The sequence below is a fragment of the Corapipo altera genome, unplaced genomic scaffold (genome assembly GCF_003945725.1).
Source record: "Corapipo altera isolate COAL_440 unplaced genomic scaffold, ASM394572v1 57, whole genome shotgun sequence".
In the NCBI taxonomy this organism is placed as follows: Eukaryota; Metazoa; Chordata; class Aves; order Passeriformes; family Pipridae; genus Corapipo; species Corapipo altera.
The window spans coordinates 7,878,286-7,894,493 of NW_020884905.1; the positions used below are offsets into that span (position 1 = coordinate 7,878,286).

General features: G+C 42.8%; 1 protein-coding gene across 3 annotated transcripts in view; it reads right to left on the reverse strand.

The window, feature by feature from the left end:
* Positions 1 to 16,208, reverse strand: part of CACHD1 (cache domain containing 1) — a 94,767-nt gene that overhangs the window by 77,942 nt on the left and 617 nt on the right. Inside the window, exon 1 of one of the 3 annotated variants that reach the window (XM_027651814.1) lies at positions 13,983 to 14,030. The exons of the other annotated variants lie outside the window; for them this stretch is intronic. The gene's annotated coding sequence lies outside the window, so the exon portion shown is untranslated. Of the gene's footprint in view, positions 1 to 13,982; positions 14,031 to 16,208 lie in introns of those variants that run through there. 3 annotated transcript variants of the gene reach the window in all.

The following is a 16,208-nucleotide window of genomic DNA, read 5'->3' on the forward strand; positions in this document are numbered from 1 at the left end:
GTTGCTCCAAGCCCCATCCAACCTGGCCTTGGACACTTCCAGGGATGAGGCAGCTGCAGCTTCTCTGGGCAACCTGTGCCAGGGCCTCACCACCCTCACAGGGAAGGATTTTTTCCTAACACCTAATCTAAACCTACTCTACTAAACCTAAAAACCAGACTATTTCACTTAGTTTGAATTATGCCAACCTAGATGGCATATTCTTCACAAAAACCTTAGAAAGAGAAAACAATGCATGGAAATAGCACTAATCAGCTGGAAACACTTCCAGCACCAATAGGTCATGGAAAGCACACAAGGTCCCAAGACAACAGTGATCTCAAACTGTTGCTACAGCTTTCCCTTCCAGGTATTCAGAGTTTCAGGGGAAAACAAAGGTAACCCATGAATAGAGGCAACAAGTGCATTAGACAAGGTAATTGTCTTCTCATCTGGACAGAAAAACCCGACTGAAGCCAGGAGAAGAAGCAAACACCACCACTTAACTCAGGAACTGCACCCTCAGCAGTCATAGCTCATTCTACAGCTCAACTTCATAGGATTCCTTCAGGATTTATCCCTCAAAACCAAAACAGACCTGAGATTCAAATAATTTATCAAAAAAGTCCTTGTGCTAAGTATTTCACTTGATTTAAGTACTTATCCCCTTTGCCATGTCTTGGAAGTCTGTTCATTGCAGAGATTACACATACATTATATCACAAATATTATATACTACAAATATCCAAATATTCTTACAAATCCATCATTTAATAATGCACTTCTTCCAGCAGATTTTTATTTTACACATAAGCTTCCCAAAAAAAGCCACATTTATGCTTCCAAAAATTCTTAATTTTCTTTTCACTGAGGTATTACTGTATTTCCTTGCCCTTGGAGAGTTTTATCTGGGATTATATACATGTACCAAAACACAGCTGTTCCACTTCTTTTCTCCTTTATTTTTTTCCCAGAGAAAAACCTGCCTCTATCAGCCACCCAATTAGCTGCTCACTATCAAAAGACTGCTTTGGCCTTTCATCTTCTTGAAAACTGGATTCAAGTGAGAGGGTGTCATGGAAACTGTGTCTCGGGTCATTTCCTGGTTCAGTTTTTCAGTCACCAAAAATAAAATAGTAATAACAATAATAGTGAGGGTTTTTTCTGTTGAAAAAAAATGAGTATTTGTTATCCCAGCCTGCAGAACACGCAATAGCTATGTGAAAAGGAAAATTACATTATTCCTCGGGAGAAATCTTCATCTGACTAAGTAGGAACCTGACTATCAATTCAATGTGCAACTAACTCTCTCCTAAAAAACTCAAAATCATGTGCAGAACACAAAACCTGCAGCAAATATGCAGTGAAATAATGAAGAATTATTAAAAAAAAACAGCGCACAGTACTACCATGATGTGTTTCTCTAAGTATTTTACTAAGCAAGTAGGATACAAAAGCATTAGATAATTATATAGGAGATTGTTATCAAACCACTGAGTTTCAGGTGCTTTATCCACCCGAAATACCTCCTTTAAAAAACCAGCAACCTCAATTCCCTCTTGCTTTCACAGCTCAAAGTCCTCAGTTCAAAGCTCACTGAATTTCACTGTTACAGAAGAGTTGCACTTCACCGGTAAAACCACTAAAAACCTCATGAAAGACACCAAATGCACAAAAATTACAAATTTCAACCAGTTGCCTGAGGTTACAGGTAACAAACATCATGTTTGTGCCATGAGCCCATGGGCATGGAAAAGTCACTGAAAGGTGGGATATGCAGTGCTGGAACAATAAAATTGACTATTTTATTAATTTAGATATATAATAAATGAGTCACAACTGCTCATTTTATTAACAGCATGGCTTGGAGGAACTGTAATCAGGATAAATGTGGGAAAGGGACACTCTGTGGTAGAAAACTGCAAATTTCAGTAGATCCACATCATGGGGAAAAATGGCTATTTTCTGATTCCAGTGCTGCCATCTCGTTTCTGAACCCTGCAGGACACAAATCCCTACTTCCTTTTAAATTAACCCTCTACCTCTTAGAATTTCCAAGTTCATTCTAGCTAATGAATCAAAGATAGTACTCAAAACTTTAAAACCAAATGAAACTGGGAAAGTTCACAAACCAGGGAGCTTTTATCCTTAAGATGAGTCATAAATAAAGGTAATTAAAAAGAAATAGAAATCTCTCGATTACTTAAGAAAGCCTTAGTCCTTTGCCAGATTTTCTTCTGTTTTGATGAAAAAAAAGAGGGGAAAAGATACCAGAAGGCTGCACATATACCAAACTAATCCATTTTATTAAACACAGAGGCAATGGGGGGTAAACAGGGAAAGACAGATACACTTTGAGAGGAATTAAATCAAGGATATCACTTTCTGTGAGAGCTTTTTTTTTTTGCTGAGGGGAGATGGAGGAAAATGTGCAGTACCTGGAACACATCCCTTTACAAGCACACACAGAAATGCTACGAGCTCATGTTGGGGTTGTTGGCAAAACGGTGTTGATTTGGCTCAAAAAGCCTTTCTCAATTCTTAAGCAGAAATTCTCAATCAGACCAATGACATCTATGCAAAATACCTTGGTTTATCCTGAAACAAGAAAAGCACACAGGGCCCATACCCCTGCCTTTCACCTGTTTCACTCTAACTTTGGGCATTATCTTCCTCTGACAGCATTTTCCAATTTAATTTCCTTCACACCCCTTTGAAGGTACGTAAACATAGCCCAGCCCTCAGCTTTCACCCTCAGCCACCCCACAACCAACTGCTTTACCCTTGGGGAACCTGCAGAAGCTCCACTCAAGTCAGACAGACTGATTTGCTCTTTCTTGACACGATGGAGTCTCCAGCTGTGATGGCAGCTGGAAAACCATCAGCACACCCCTGGGATCAGACAGGCAGCTGTGCCCATGGCAAGGAGCAGAGGTGAGCTACATATCTGTCTGGAGGTTCCCAACCACCAGCAGCTCTGAGCTCTTCCTCACCTGGATGCTTTCTTAGGAATACGTGAGCAGCATTTGCACAGCAACCAGCATGGAATAATACACAGAGCACAAACACCTTTCCCGCTAGGGATAGACCCGCGGGGGGGTTAGACTGGAAATCAGGAGGAATTTCTTCACAGAAAGGGTGATTAGACAGTGGAAGGGGCTGCCCAGGGAGGTGGTGGAGTCCCCATCCCTGAATGTGTCCAAGGAATGACTGGACGTGGCACTCAGTGCTCTGGGCTGGGTGACATGGTGGGATCGGGCACAGGCTGGACTCAATGGTCTGGGAGGGCTTTTCCAACCTTAATTATTCAATGATTCTATGATCTGACCAAATTAGAAACCCTACTCCAAAGGACTCACATCTATCCAATTTATAATCCTAATTAAATGTGTGGCTTTCTTTTTTTTATTAGTAATCTTCCCTTACTTCATTTTTACTCCACGGTTTCCAAACTGGAATACATTTTCTGGCATCTTTGCAGGAGGTGAAGCTCTTTCTGCTTGTAACCCCACAGAGCACTAGATAAATTAGCAGCAACTGCAAAAGATGGCTTTATCAGAGAACTCCAGGATTTATTTTTTTTTTGTTGAGGTTTAACTCTTTTTGCTAATGGAAAATTAAATATATGTCCTCTAGATTCTTGTTCTTGTGAAGATGTTTGCCAGGTCAAATTGAACACATCCGTGACCTTGCAGCCTTAGTTTTGAGAATGAAAACCTTTTTTTCCACTAAGAACCACAGATAGGAAGAAAGCACACCAAAATCTACCTGAGAGGTTAAGTAGAAGATGAAAGACAACATCAGATTTCAATTTAAAAAATAATAAATAAAAAAAAAGCTGTTGTGGTAAGCAGCCACCACAGACAAACCTGTGGCCTAAACTAGAAATAAAGTTACAACCTGGGCTGAGAAGAGTGGTCTCGGGGTCCTGTTGTTGCCACAAACCCAGTTGTGCTTCCTGGGAAGCCCCGAGGTCATTGAAAATACAAAGCCCCAGCTGGGGGCAGGAGGAACTGGAGTGTTCAATGCTGGGCTGGTGTGTGCCCACAGCAGAGTGGGATCCCTCCCCCTCTCCCATCGTGCTCCCCATTATTCTCCACTCAAGCTGAAAGGAGAAGGTCTTTTCCTCTGCCACTCGGTGTCAGCCAGACTTGGGAAGCTCCGCAGGAATTGCTGAGAGATCCAGAAAGGCACAAAAGGCTCGTCCCACAAAGCTCCCTTTCATGGGAGCAGTGTGTCTATTAAATACGTCCTGGTAATGTGCATACATTTTATAAAGAGATTATAAAGTGAAGACTCAGTCACTAACTCAACTACACAATGAGATTTTTAAGTCTATTACTAGAAAACTGGGGTTTGAAATGAGTAGTTGGGAATGTTTCACAGCTCCTCTGCAGTAACACTCCAAGGCCTGGTACCCACAACAGCAGCTGAAGGTGTATTTTCTATTTTTTAATGCTTTAATTTCTTTATTTGGTGACACACAGGCACCTCAGGCCATGACCAGTCTGCCTTCAGCACTGTTGAGGGATAAATAGAAAGGATGATTCAAGCCCTGACAGTGTTCCTGCACCAAACATGTCTCAGAGCAGAGTGGCATCGCTGCTCTAGTGAGTTGGAAATAAGAAAGTTAAAGAAAAAAATAAAAATAATAGAGTAGATCCTGCTCTTTCACTGTGGCATTAGGATGAACAGGTGAGCTGCCATTCCTGAGCATTGCTCCTGCTCTTATCAACACCAAAGCAGTAAAAAGCCACTTCATCCTCCTCCTCCATCTTTTCCCTCCCTTTCCTTTGCCCACAGGGGCTCAGCATCTCCTGAGATTTTGAATAACTAAGGTAGATATAGATTCCTGCCAGCCCTGTGAAAGTTATTTTCTGTCCACCAAAAGGCAAAAAAGTTTAAAAAAAAAAGAATCTGTCTTTTCTCTTTCTGCATCATCAAAGCAAGGCCACAAGTTGACAATCCTCCCCAGCGTGGGTATGGCTGTGGGCCAGCTTTGCATTCCGGCCTCTGCAGGGGCTGAATCAAGCCACACTGTAGCCACAGACTTGCTATAGCAAGCCTTCCATACTTTAAATATATTTTTGGACTTTGGGGCCGATGTTAACACTGGTTCTAACTTCATTTCTGAGCAAGAATCCCAAAAAGGCTGCAAATCTATTTTCAGGATCAAAATGAAATGTCGTCTCCCAGCAGCAGAGGCAAAACTCCAATCCAGTTCCTCCTGGACACAGAGTAAGAGTGGAAGGTTGCAAAACTGCTGGGTTTTGTTATGCAGACCATGCTCTGCAGATCCTCAAGTCTACACACTCATAGCCTTAGGAGCCCATCCAGCTCCCTGCCAGGCACAGAGAATCATGGAATGGTTTGGTTGGAAGGGACCTTAAAGCTCATCTCATTCCTCACCCTGCCATGGGCAAGGACACCTTCCATTATCCCAGTTTGCTCCAAGCCCCATCCAACCTGGCCTTGGACACTTCCAGGGATGGGGCAGCCATAACTTCTCTGGGCAGCCTGGGCCAGGCCCTCACCACCCTCACAGCCAAGAATTCCTTCCCAATATCCCATTTAACCTTGCCCTCTATCAGTTTAAAGCCATTCCCCCTTCTCCTATCACTCCATGTCCTCGACAAAAGTCTCTCTGGGATATCTTCCATCAAAATTTCCATGTCATTTCTTGTGCTGATCAGAGAGTTGTGGCCACCTGCCACACCAGAACTGCCAACAAACCACCTCAGTCCCATATATGTCATGCAGAGTGGGCAACTGCTCATCCAGTGCTGAAATTGTCTCCAGGACACTGATGGTACTGGAAAGCCAGGAGACAGGGAATGGCAAAAATGACACAAAACAAGCAAACTAGAGGCCAGGAAATGGTGGAGTGATGTGGGAAGGCAGCAGAAATCCAGCTCTGCCGCACTTTTGGTCTTCACAAGAGAGTCTGAAGTACAACTTCACAGGAATTCCCTGTGCTTCCCAACAAGTCAAGGTTTGGGGTCAAAGGCCTTGAACATGCAGTAACATTTTTTGTGGATTAAAAAAAACAGGTAAGGGCCTGGAATGAGCCTGACCTACACTATATTCACACACACTAAATGCACATCAAGGACAACAGCTTTCAGTACATTTTCAAAGAATCCCAAATTAATGCATTTCTTACTAATTTTTTTTTAATTACTATTATCTCTTTATAGCTACTTATGTTTTCATCTTCATCATGAATTTTCAGCTCTATTAAATCGTCCAGACGACTCACATGGAGCAGAGAGCACATCCAGCAGGTCTTATGTTTCAGACGGGCCCTCACAAAGCAGGTCTGCACTCATTTCATCCTGACTCCACATCTTCCCTTCCCAAAATAGCTGCTGCACCTCTGTTCCTCAAAGAGAAATCCATTTCAAGCACTGAAAACCATGGCAATGGATGTTGGGTTTCATTTATTTTTGGAGGCCGAGTTTCTATTCTTGGATATGTAGGAAAAAGCAGCATTTCAAAGTCTGAGGTTGCAATTACCAGAACATATTTTTTTTAAATGTATTTCTAGACTTACAGTCAACCACTTGCTGAATAAATACATAAATAAGAAGGGGGAGGCAAAATTATATTTATGGGACATCACGGTGAATCAATACTTTAAAATTCATTAGATTCAATTTTTTACCAAACAGAAACAACTTGTTCATTAGAAATGGCCAGCCATTTATCTCTTATCATGATTATGTTGGGGTTATTTTAATTTTGGCTTTGCATCCAGTAGTTTTAATGAAAATACAGTATCATCAGTATGTCAGTATATAAAATTTTAGAAACCAAACACAACTTTTGGTATAAAATCCTTGTTCCCAGCATGAGCTCAGCACAGCAGAGCTTCCTCTTCCAAGAACAGCTGGATTAGCAACTAACTGAATTTAACAACTTTAAGAGCATCAAGCACATCCCTCAGAGCAGCTACTGAAATATCTAGGGCTACATAAAATAGATCAGCAGCAGAATTCAAAAGGAAAAGCCAGAATTTTATAACTTAAAATTATAGTTACATTTCAGTCAAAAATAAAGAAAAAAAATGCAAAATAAGACTTCATGTTTACCCAAATTACTCACAAGAGAAGGTTGGCTACTTAAGTGCCCTTAGCTTTGTATCTGCAACCTCAACCTTGATGAAGTTCATCAAAAGCTAAAGAAATTTGAGAAGTTTGCAATTTTCATCCTCCTCCTGCGACATATTTGAGTATTAATTTCTTTCCCTTTTTTTTCCTCCTACGAGGAAGACACAAGAGACCGTGTATCCAGGAATAACATATTCTAATTTTAATGGAACAGATCAAAGACTGGAATTTACGGTTTAAAAACAGACTCCTGACCACTGCTGCATAATGTGACACACAACCATCCCCAGTACTTATCCCTGTCTTCCTGCCTGCACCAGTTTTCCCTGTAAACTTTTTTCTGTAGTTGAACTCCACCAAGCCAGACCAAGGGAATAAATCCCACATCACACCTGGTAGTGCTGGAAAGCCACTGGCAAAAGGAACGGAAGACAACTATGAAATTCATATTACAGAAGCAATGTGCCCAAGGAAGTTGAAACACCTACACTATATTTAAATTAAATATCCTTTCATTGTTAAACCTGCTAAATGTATTATCCTCACATTACAAATCCTTCTATTTTATCCTTACATACAACACAAAAATTGTGTCTCCAAGATGTTGTTTTGGCCTCTCTGGAATACACTGGTCCATGAGGGTTTGACCACATCAGCTGTTGGCAACTGGGAATTGAACCTGCAGATCAAACACTGGCTTCAGCCTCCAGCACTAACAAAACATGAACTGCAATTTAGGATCCATGGAGCTGAAGTGACTTTTCCCCTTCATTTTACACTCCTTGCAATGATAAGAGATCCTGTTTCTTTCTTATCCTCCAAACAGTGTTTACTTCTCCAGAATCAAAAGTTAAAAATCCCATATCAGAAAAAAAAAAAAAGACAAAAAATAACATGCTTGTTCACTGACCATGAAGGAGGCAATAAAAATATCCTGGATGAGATTTCCTTCTCTACCGATCTTCCATCAGCATTTTCCCACATGTTGATTTTGCAATGGACAGGCTACCACTGAAAGCAAACATTTCAGGCAAACTTAATTTTGCTCCCACAAAGCGCACAATTCTGTAGCCATATCACAGAGCCTGTTGCAGAGTATTCCCAAAAAGAGCTCCTCACCTGATGCCTGCCAACACATACACCATTTCAGCATCCACTTCAGCCCAAAACCCATCCCGTAACTCATTTTTCTCTTCCTAGTAGCAAGTCAAACATGACCAGTCCATGCCGAGAAATCGGGCTTTTTCCCGTTCACAAAGCAGCCAGGTTTTGGGATCAGGGAGCTGATCCATCCCATGCTGCAGTACTACCTGATACACAGTAGCCATGGAATGGTCCCTGGCTATACCATCATCTGGATGTAGCTGGAAACCTCTCCCTGTGGTCATAGCACTGTCCAACCAGTTTTCGCATCCATCCACCATTACGTGGCACAGGGGAAGGAGAAAGAAAAACCACCAGCACGCAGGGATCACACAGCTGATCCTCATGGTGGCACAGCTGCTGGGAAAGAGCTGCTGCAGAGTGCTCTGATTTGGTTAAACCCAAGATCTCTTGCTACCTTGCCATTCATTTCACTGTCAAATCCTACCCTTGAGCTCCTCGTCCACACAATTTGGGGTTCCTTTATTTTCCAACAAATAAAAGCCCTCCTGGCTCTCCATATGGTCTTCCCAAGGGCTGGTAAGCCTTTTGTGACCTTGGCTCAGAGCCTGGTCAGGCCAACAGGCTCCTACCATAGCTATTTTTGGGAGTCTGTCCCTTCTCCTCATCACCACAAACATCTCCCCAGGTTTTGTTTGATACCACTTTTGAGGTGAAAGCACAGCCAAAGAGGAAACGTTTCTAATTCTCCCTTTGCTGAAAGGGGGAGAAGCAGGGACTGAATCAGAGACAGGGAGGTTGTGGGAGCACCTCAGTCCTTTTGTGTGGTACCATCACATCATCTCTGTCAAGCTGAACTTATCTTCACATGTAATTTGGTCTGAAATCCACAAAAACCAGCACACAAATACTCTTATAACCCCACCAGGGTGAACACAAGAAATTCTGCTTAAGGCTTTCCAGCTTCTAGAAACTTTTTATGGCAACTTCCAGATGTGTCTATTTTAAAGCTTTTTTTTTCCCCTGGCCTCATTCCCACCTGTGACGATTTTAAGTATAGCCAGAAATTCCTACTGCATCGCAGGAATATGTGCAAAGGAAGGTCAAAACTGGACAAAGAGCATCAGCTAGACAGTTCTGCAGACATGCTGAAAGGAAAATTACAGGTTTTTTATCAAAAAGGTGTTAGGGGTTTTCTGCTCTACTGGTTCAAATCACACAGTCAAAGTTGTGCAAATCCATGGGCTCAAAGGGCAACAGCACCATGAAAAGCTGTTTTTATCAGCTGCTTCTGGCTGGGAAGCTGGTAAGGGGAGATGGAATAGTTTGCTTTTACTAATTACTGTAATTGTGCAAATATACTTTTGCAAAATCACTTGGGAGACTTTACAGAGACCTTAGAGGCCGTTGATAAAAGCGATTCCATTAACACTTTTCGTGGGGTTGGAAATGAGTGTTACTGATTTGTGGCATCATGATTATTTCAAAAGTCAACACAGATTTTCCCTGCTAAATTAGACAAACTATTGTACAGAAATTGTACAGATTTCTGTACAGGGAAGGATGCATAGCACAAGATTCAGGCCATGACTTGGCTTAATTTTATGTTAGAAAGGCAAGTCTTCACAACAAAGTACTGGGTAAGTACTAACGTTATTAAACTCTGTTTTCCATGGAAAAGAGAGCACAAGGATATCCTTTCAGATTTCATTAACACACCATGTTATTGAACAACAATAAAGTACAGGAAAATTATGGGAATGCAGGCCCTCTGTACTTTATGGTTTTACACTCATTCTGCATTAGGCCTATGATACAGGAGGCAGTAGTCAAAACCTCAGCAAAATTTTTGACATACAAAACAAAGGCTGATACATCAGATAAGTTACTTACATTTCAATTATTAAGTTATATTATCCATGTACAGAAAAACAAAACAAAACAAAAAAATTAGTATTTTTCCATTCAGCTACATACAAATAAATAATTCCTGGGACATTATCCAACCCTTGTTAAAGTTCCCAGCAAAACCCCCACAAGCTCAGAGTCATTCCAGGATTCACGCAGAGCCAGGCTCATGCCTGGGTAGCCCTGTACCCCAGTTCAATCTGTGGAGTGCCCTGACAATGGAAATACAAAAATTTGGGGTGTTTCCTTATAGCTGGGCACTTCCACACATGAGGGTACTGAACTGCCAAGGCTCCAAGCATTTCTGGGCCAATTTTTCACCCATAATTGACAAGCAAAACCCACCAACTGTTAAACAACAACAAAAAAATCTGTTTATACTTAATACTCCCTTTTATTATATGGATATAAAAGAATCACTGGGAAACACACACACGAATCTTTTACTTCACATTTTTTTCCATCTCAAACACATCGTGTCTTTCTGTCTGAAAGATGAAGTTCTTGATAGTATTTGACAGCAAGGTTTTTTCTCCCCTTGCCAGGCAATGGCAGCAGAGCAGCTTCTCTGCTGTGCTCAGATCCCCTCTAACCATTCCTCCTCTGCTGAATTAAGCCAAGAAAAATGAGCTAACACATGCTGTATTTACTTTTGTGCCTTCTTAACACACATGTTATCAGCCCTGCCACAGCTGAGAGATTCCCAATCACTTCCCAGCGTCCTTGGATTTCTTGCTGCTAAAACCCCTCCAGCCCATGCCAGGACTGGCAGGATCCTTAGGAAATGCAGAGCAAGGGACAACTAATTATCTGCCAACCCACCTTGCTGCTCCACTCTCAGCAACTTTTATCTGTCCAGGACAGCTGCATTTTCCCTGTTTGAAGTGAAATGTCAGGCTTTGCTGATGTGACAAGACGTACATTACTAAGGATGTCCTCACACTTTGAAGAAACAGCTCAAAGCCTAATTAAAAATTCAGATTTGCTCTCCCATTCCTGCTGCCCTTCCACCAGGACCTCTCGCTGCCTCTTTGAAATGTTTCATGCCAGAAAAAAAAGGAATCCATGTGGAAAAGGATGAAAAACTGCTGCAGTCTTGGGCTTTCAGGCGGCCTCGGATAAAGCTGCTGAAGCTGGATTCAAACTAAGACATAATCATGGAAAACAGATGAGGTTTTACTCTTCTGGTTTCTGCTCTGTAATTATTACTAATGCACATATTACTGCCAAATAATATTTAAAAAAACTAAAAAAGGTATAGCCAAACCCTTACCAGCACGCTTTACTTATATTTTTCTATTGTATTTCAGCTTCACAAGCTGGGAACAAGCTGGAAATAATAGGGAAAAAGAAGGGAAATATTTTTTTGTGCTGTGATTTGGCTGAGGGTGCACAAGGTCCAGGTTTCATACCCAGTGCTTTACATCACTTGCTGTCAAAGTACCTCAGAGTCACCAACGGATTTATTTATAAATATCCATATAAATAAGTGGGGAATTGTGTGAAACCCTTGATTTTGGAGATGGAGAACCATGTTTCTGGCATTTCAATGGGATTTAACTCAAGTGGGATTTAACTCTTCTAAGTATTAAATCCACTGTCATCAGCCAGAAAACCATCCCAATAGAAAAAATAAATAACACTGTATTCTGTCAGTGTTCATCTGCAAAGGGATTAAATAAATGGACAGTTCTGGTGACTGCAACTCTTTGCCATCACCCTGAAATCTTCAAAGAACGTGGATTTTTCAGCCCATATAAACCTCTGGACATCTCCCCATCTCCCTGTCATGCACAATCTGTTCTTCTTGAAAAACATATGGCCAGACAAACAGTTAGTAAGATAAATAAATAAATAATATGCTTGCCAATCAGTCTGTACTAAGCTGGTTGTTATTTTACACATCACCTGGTATATTATTATAGTATATATAGTATTAATATACAAAGTATTAATATTAAGAAACACAGGGAAAAAAATTACCAGCAAACTGTTGTTGTTCAGATTTAAAATGCCTTTTTTTTTTTTTTATTCCAACCTCCAAGATCAGTAACAATGAGAAAACATGTTTCCTTCTCGGTAAAGGTTTAAGATGGCAGAGCTGCCTTCGAAAATATTCAAGGCCCTCTGGGCCTACAACTTTTGTTACTATCTGGACAGAAACATCAACAAGCATTTTGAAAGTTATAGAGGCACTTAATGCTTTTCATCTTCAAAGCATTTCTTAATTCTTTCAACTCTGGCTGCAAGTATTATATCCCTGTTTTGGAGATGGAAACATTACCCTGCCCCTCACTATCAAAAAACAGTCCTCACCTTGGGCACCCTGTGCAGATTTAGAGGGTAAACCTTGCCAAAAACCAAACAAAACACTCACAAAAGTTCTGATTTATTCTTTTCCTACCTTTGTCTCCCAACAAAAGAATTTCAGTTGTTTCAACCAACAGCTTGCTCTGTAATTCCACCCAGGTCAGAGAGGCCAGGATCAGACAGGTAACAGGGATGGTGAAACTCCACTGGCAGATCAGGTCACACCACAACCACCAATTTAGTTATAATTTTAGTATAAAAGGGCACTTAACTTTTAATTGGTGCAGTGTGTCAGCTCTGCCCAGGAGAACACATTCCAGGACTGTCACTAGAGCTGCTCGTTGACCAAGCTCCAGCCCTTGGCAAGTGATGCCATGGGCTATTTGAGATGTGACTACATTCCTACTGAGGAATGACAAGGAATATAGCAGCTCAGGCTGGCAAGAGGAGGTGTGATTGCATGCTGCATCCCAAGGATGCAGCCTGCTGCCAGAAGGTGTTCCCTGGAATGATATGGATGCTGCCGACAAGTGCTTTAGCTACCGGAAACGGTTACAGGTGGCTGTAGGTGCAGCACAACCCAAGAACCAGCAGCTTCTCCTGCATGCCCTGTCCCAGAGGAGGAAGAGGGAAGAGGAAGAGATTGTGGTGAGACCGCTTCTGGCAAAAACCCACACAAGCATGTGTACGTACCCTGATGCATGAAAGGAAATAATTTGTGATATTAAGACACAGAAATATCATTAACTGCGGATTTGGTAGAACTGTCAAACAGAGCGGGAACAATGATTAATCACTGCAACAGAGGAAGTCAGACAATCGATAAACTTTCTGTGTTTAACCACTCCTGGAGAAATAACACCCAGAATGGTAACACAGAGACACCCAGGAACCCACACACACTGCAGCGCCCAACATGTGTCCTCACTGAGTGAAGACTCAGTGTGGTACAAATATGCACATTCTAATTGGAAATTTAAATAAGAAACTGTTAAGCTGCTATACAACACATTCAGCAAACGATGTAACTCATGAGTTGTCACCTAGACATTACCAGCTGCTCTGTGCAGAACCATTCAAGTAATAAATTTATAAATTAAATCAGAGCACTTCTGTGGGCAAGAAAACAAAGCACTACTTAAAGGTAACAGTCAGATACCACGCTCATGCAAGTCCCTGTAAACAGAAAGCAGTGGTGTGAGTGCCAAAATCAACTGTCAGACTGATGCTGGTGGGCACCAGAAACCTCTCTCATCCTCAGTCTTCCTGTAGCTTCAGCCTGTTACAGCACAGATGTACATGTACTTCACTCCTCCCAGCAATGAAAAATAATGAGATTTTACTCGAAACACTAAGTCCTTATTGCTGTTGGACTAATTACATGAAGCACTGGTCAAAGAAGAATACATTGCAGGAAGTAGACACTGCACAGAGGGGACAGATCTCATTTATAGCACTGACGGCTCCTGCAGAAATCTAATCTATTTTCTATCTCACAACTTCCACGGTCATTACTCCCTGCCCCATTTCACAGGCATTTAAGGCTCACAGATTCCATGGTTCTCCTCTTACCTCTTCCACTTGCTCCTCTAGTGTCCGAACTGGAAACTCCACCTCATCCTCCCTTCCTGCACTTCTGGAGGCTCCGTCCACATTTCCCTCTTTTTCCAGATTCAAAACACACCCCAACCAACCTCCCACCTTCACTCTATTTAAGCATTTCCACCTGCTCCTGCAGTCATTGGATGCTTCCTGCCCACCTCTGGTTCAGACCTATCCTTCCTCCGTTTCCCTTTCCCACGGTTACGTTGGTGACACCACCTCCTGCCTATTACCAGGATGTGCAGATGTGGGAGCCACAACTGGCAAGGACCAAAGCATAAAAAGAGCATGGAAGGGAAGCATTAAATCCTGCTGCTTCCTCCTCTACAATTTATGAAACTAAATAAAACAGCAGCTCACTAATGGCTGGACACCGACCCTCCCTCTCGCTACCGCAACTTCCTCTCACTAGATCCTCATTTGGGCCCTGCCCCCACGTTATCCCCTAAACCCAGGACAACGTCCTCGGATTTACATCTAGGTAAAGCCCAAAAGTGCTCTTGCTCTCCTTCCAAAATCCCACACCTCTCCCTTCTGCCCCATCATGACATCCTGAGCATCCCCACTGTGCCAGCAGCACAGGTAACCCACGACCTGGCACCAGGTGCCCCCCAAGCCACCACCACTCACCAACAGCCCTGAACAAGTGGGAAAAAAAGGAATTCTGTGCTAGCTACACCTAGCCCTGATGGGCAGGCTTAGGAAATTTCTGCCTTGAAATCCAGTACTTTTAAGGGCTGCAGTGACACATATCATAACATTTTTTGTTCTACTGTAGGAGGTCAGCAAAGAAGCTTCTAAAATCAGGGGAGATTTGTTCCCACTGGTTTTTAATCTTAAACAGCTGTAATAATGTTCCGGGGGGGGGGAAGCGAAGGACAGGCTGTGCATTAGCATGATGGGAGTTCAGACAGCCAAAATATGAAGCATATAAAAATAGAGCTCAGTATGAAAAGGGGTTTAACTACCAGTTTCACCACATGAAATTTCTTTGGGGCCCTAAATATCCAGCTAATACTAAACACAGTTTTAACATTATTTGCATCCTCGCGCACTGACATCCAGATTGTTCCCAAACTTGGATCACTGGTACAATTCTAGGAAAGAAAACCTGGCTCAAAGCACAGTAACAAGGTATATTTTTACAAGTGCATTTTTTAAAGACAATACATGTTGAGATGATCATATTAGATTTTTTTTTAACACCAGAAACAGATTTAGCAATGCAATTATACTGACTTGATTTGCATTAACAGAGACTCCACCAAAGCAAAGGATTATGCTTATATCTTTTGAGAGGAAATACATACATGTATATGCACGGCAGAGGGGGGAAAAAAAGTGACTTCCTTGAATTCAGTACATCAATAATGTACCTTGTTAAGTGAAGTCATTTAAATCCCTGTCTTCTAAGCATCAAGGACAAGAGACAGCTCAGTGTTTCCCAGGACAAAACGAGCCCTAGGAGGCCGCCCAGCACAATGATGGTCCAGAGGTGAGAGAATGCAGCCAGTTTAGAGAAGATAAAAGGCCATTTGGGTAGAGACCCCCGCTGATCCTATGAAAGTGTCTCCTTTTCAATTTGGGAGGCTTTTAAAACTGCATTTGCTACTGACCATACCTTCCCCTGAAAGCCGCCTGGGATCCGATTTCACTTTTCCCCCCTCGGAGAGGATGGGCAGCCGTTGCTGTACCGCAGGTACCAGCACTCCCTGCAAGTCCCACCAGCCCCTCACAGAACACCCCAGAAACAACAAAAAGCTCCTCAACACCGCCTTCCCCCAACTCAGGCGCGAATTCAGCCTCTAAATAAACTTATCCGGGCGTACTCTTGGGCCGGGAAGCTCAGAGCTCTCGGGCAGGACACGGCCCCCCGAGCTGCCCGGGGGATGCTCGGCCGGGAGGCGGCTCAGCCCCAAGCCGGGCTCGGACTCCTCCGGGGCTGCGGGGGGCGATTTTTGCCGTTTCTGTTGTGTAAACTGCAAATAACACACGAGCCTGTCCGCGCCCCCATCGCTCCAGACCAGCTCCCCTTCGGCCGGGCGGCTCTGCGGGCCGGGAAGCCGGGCTGTGGGAGCCGCAGGAGCAGGGCTGGGGGAAGCCGCGCTCGGGAAAGCCGGACTGGGAGGAGACGGGGCCGAGGGAAGCCGGGCTGACGGAAGCCGGTCTCGGGGAAGCCAGGGCTGGGAAAGCCGG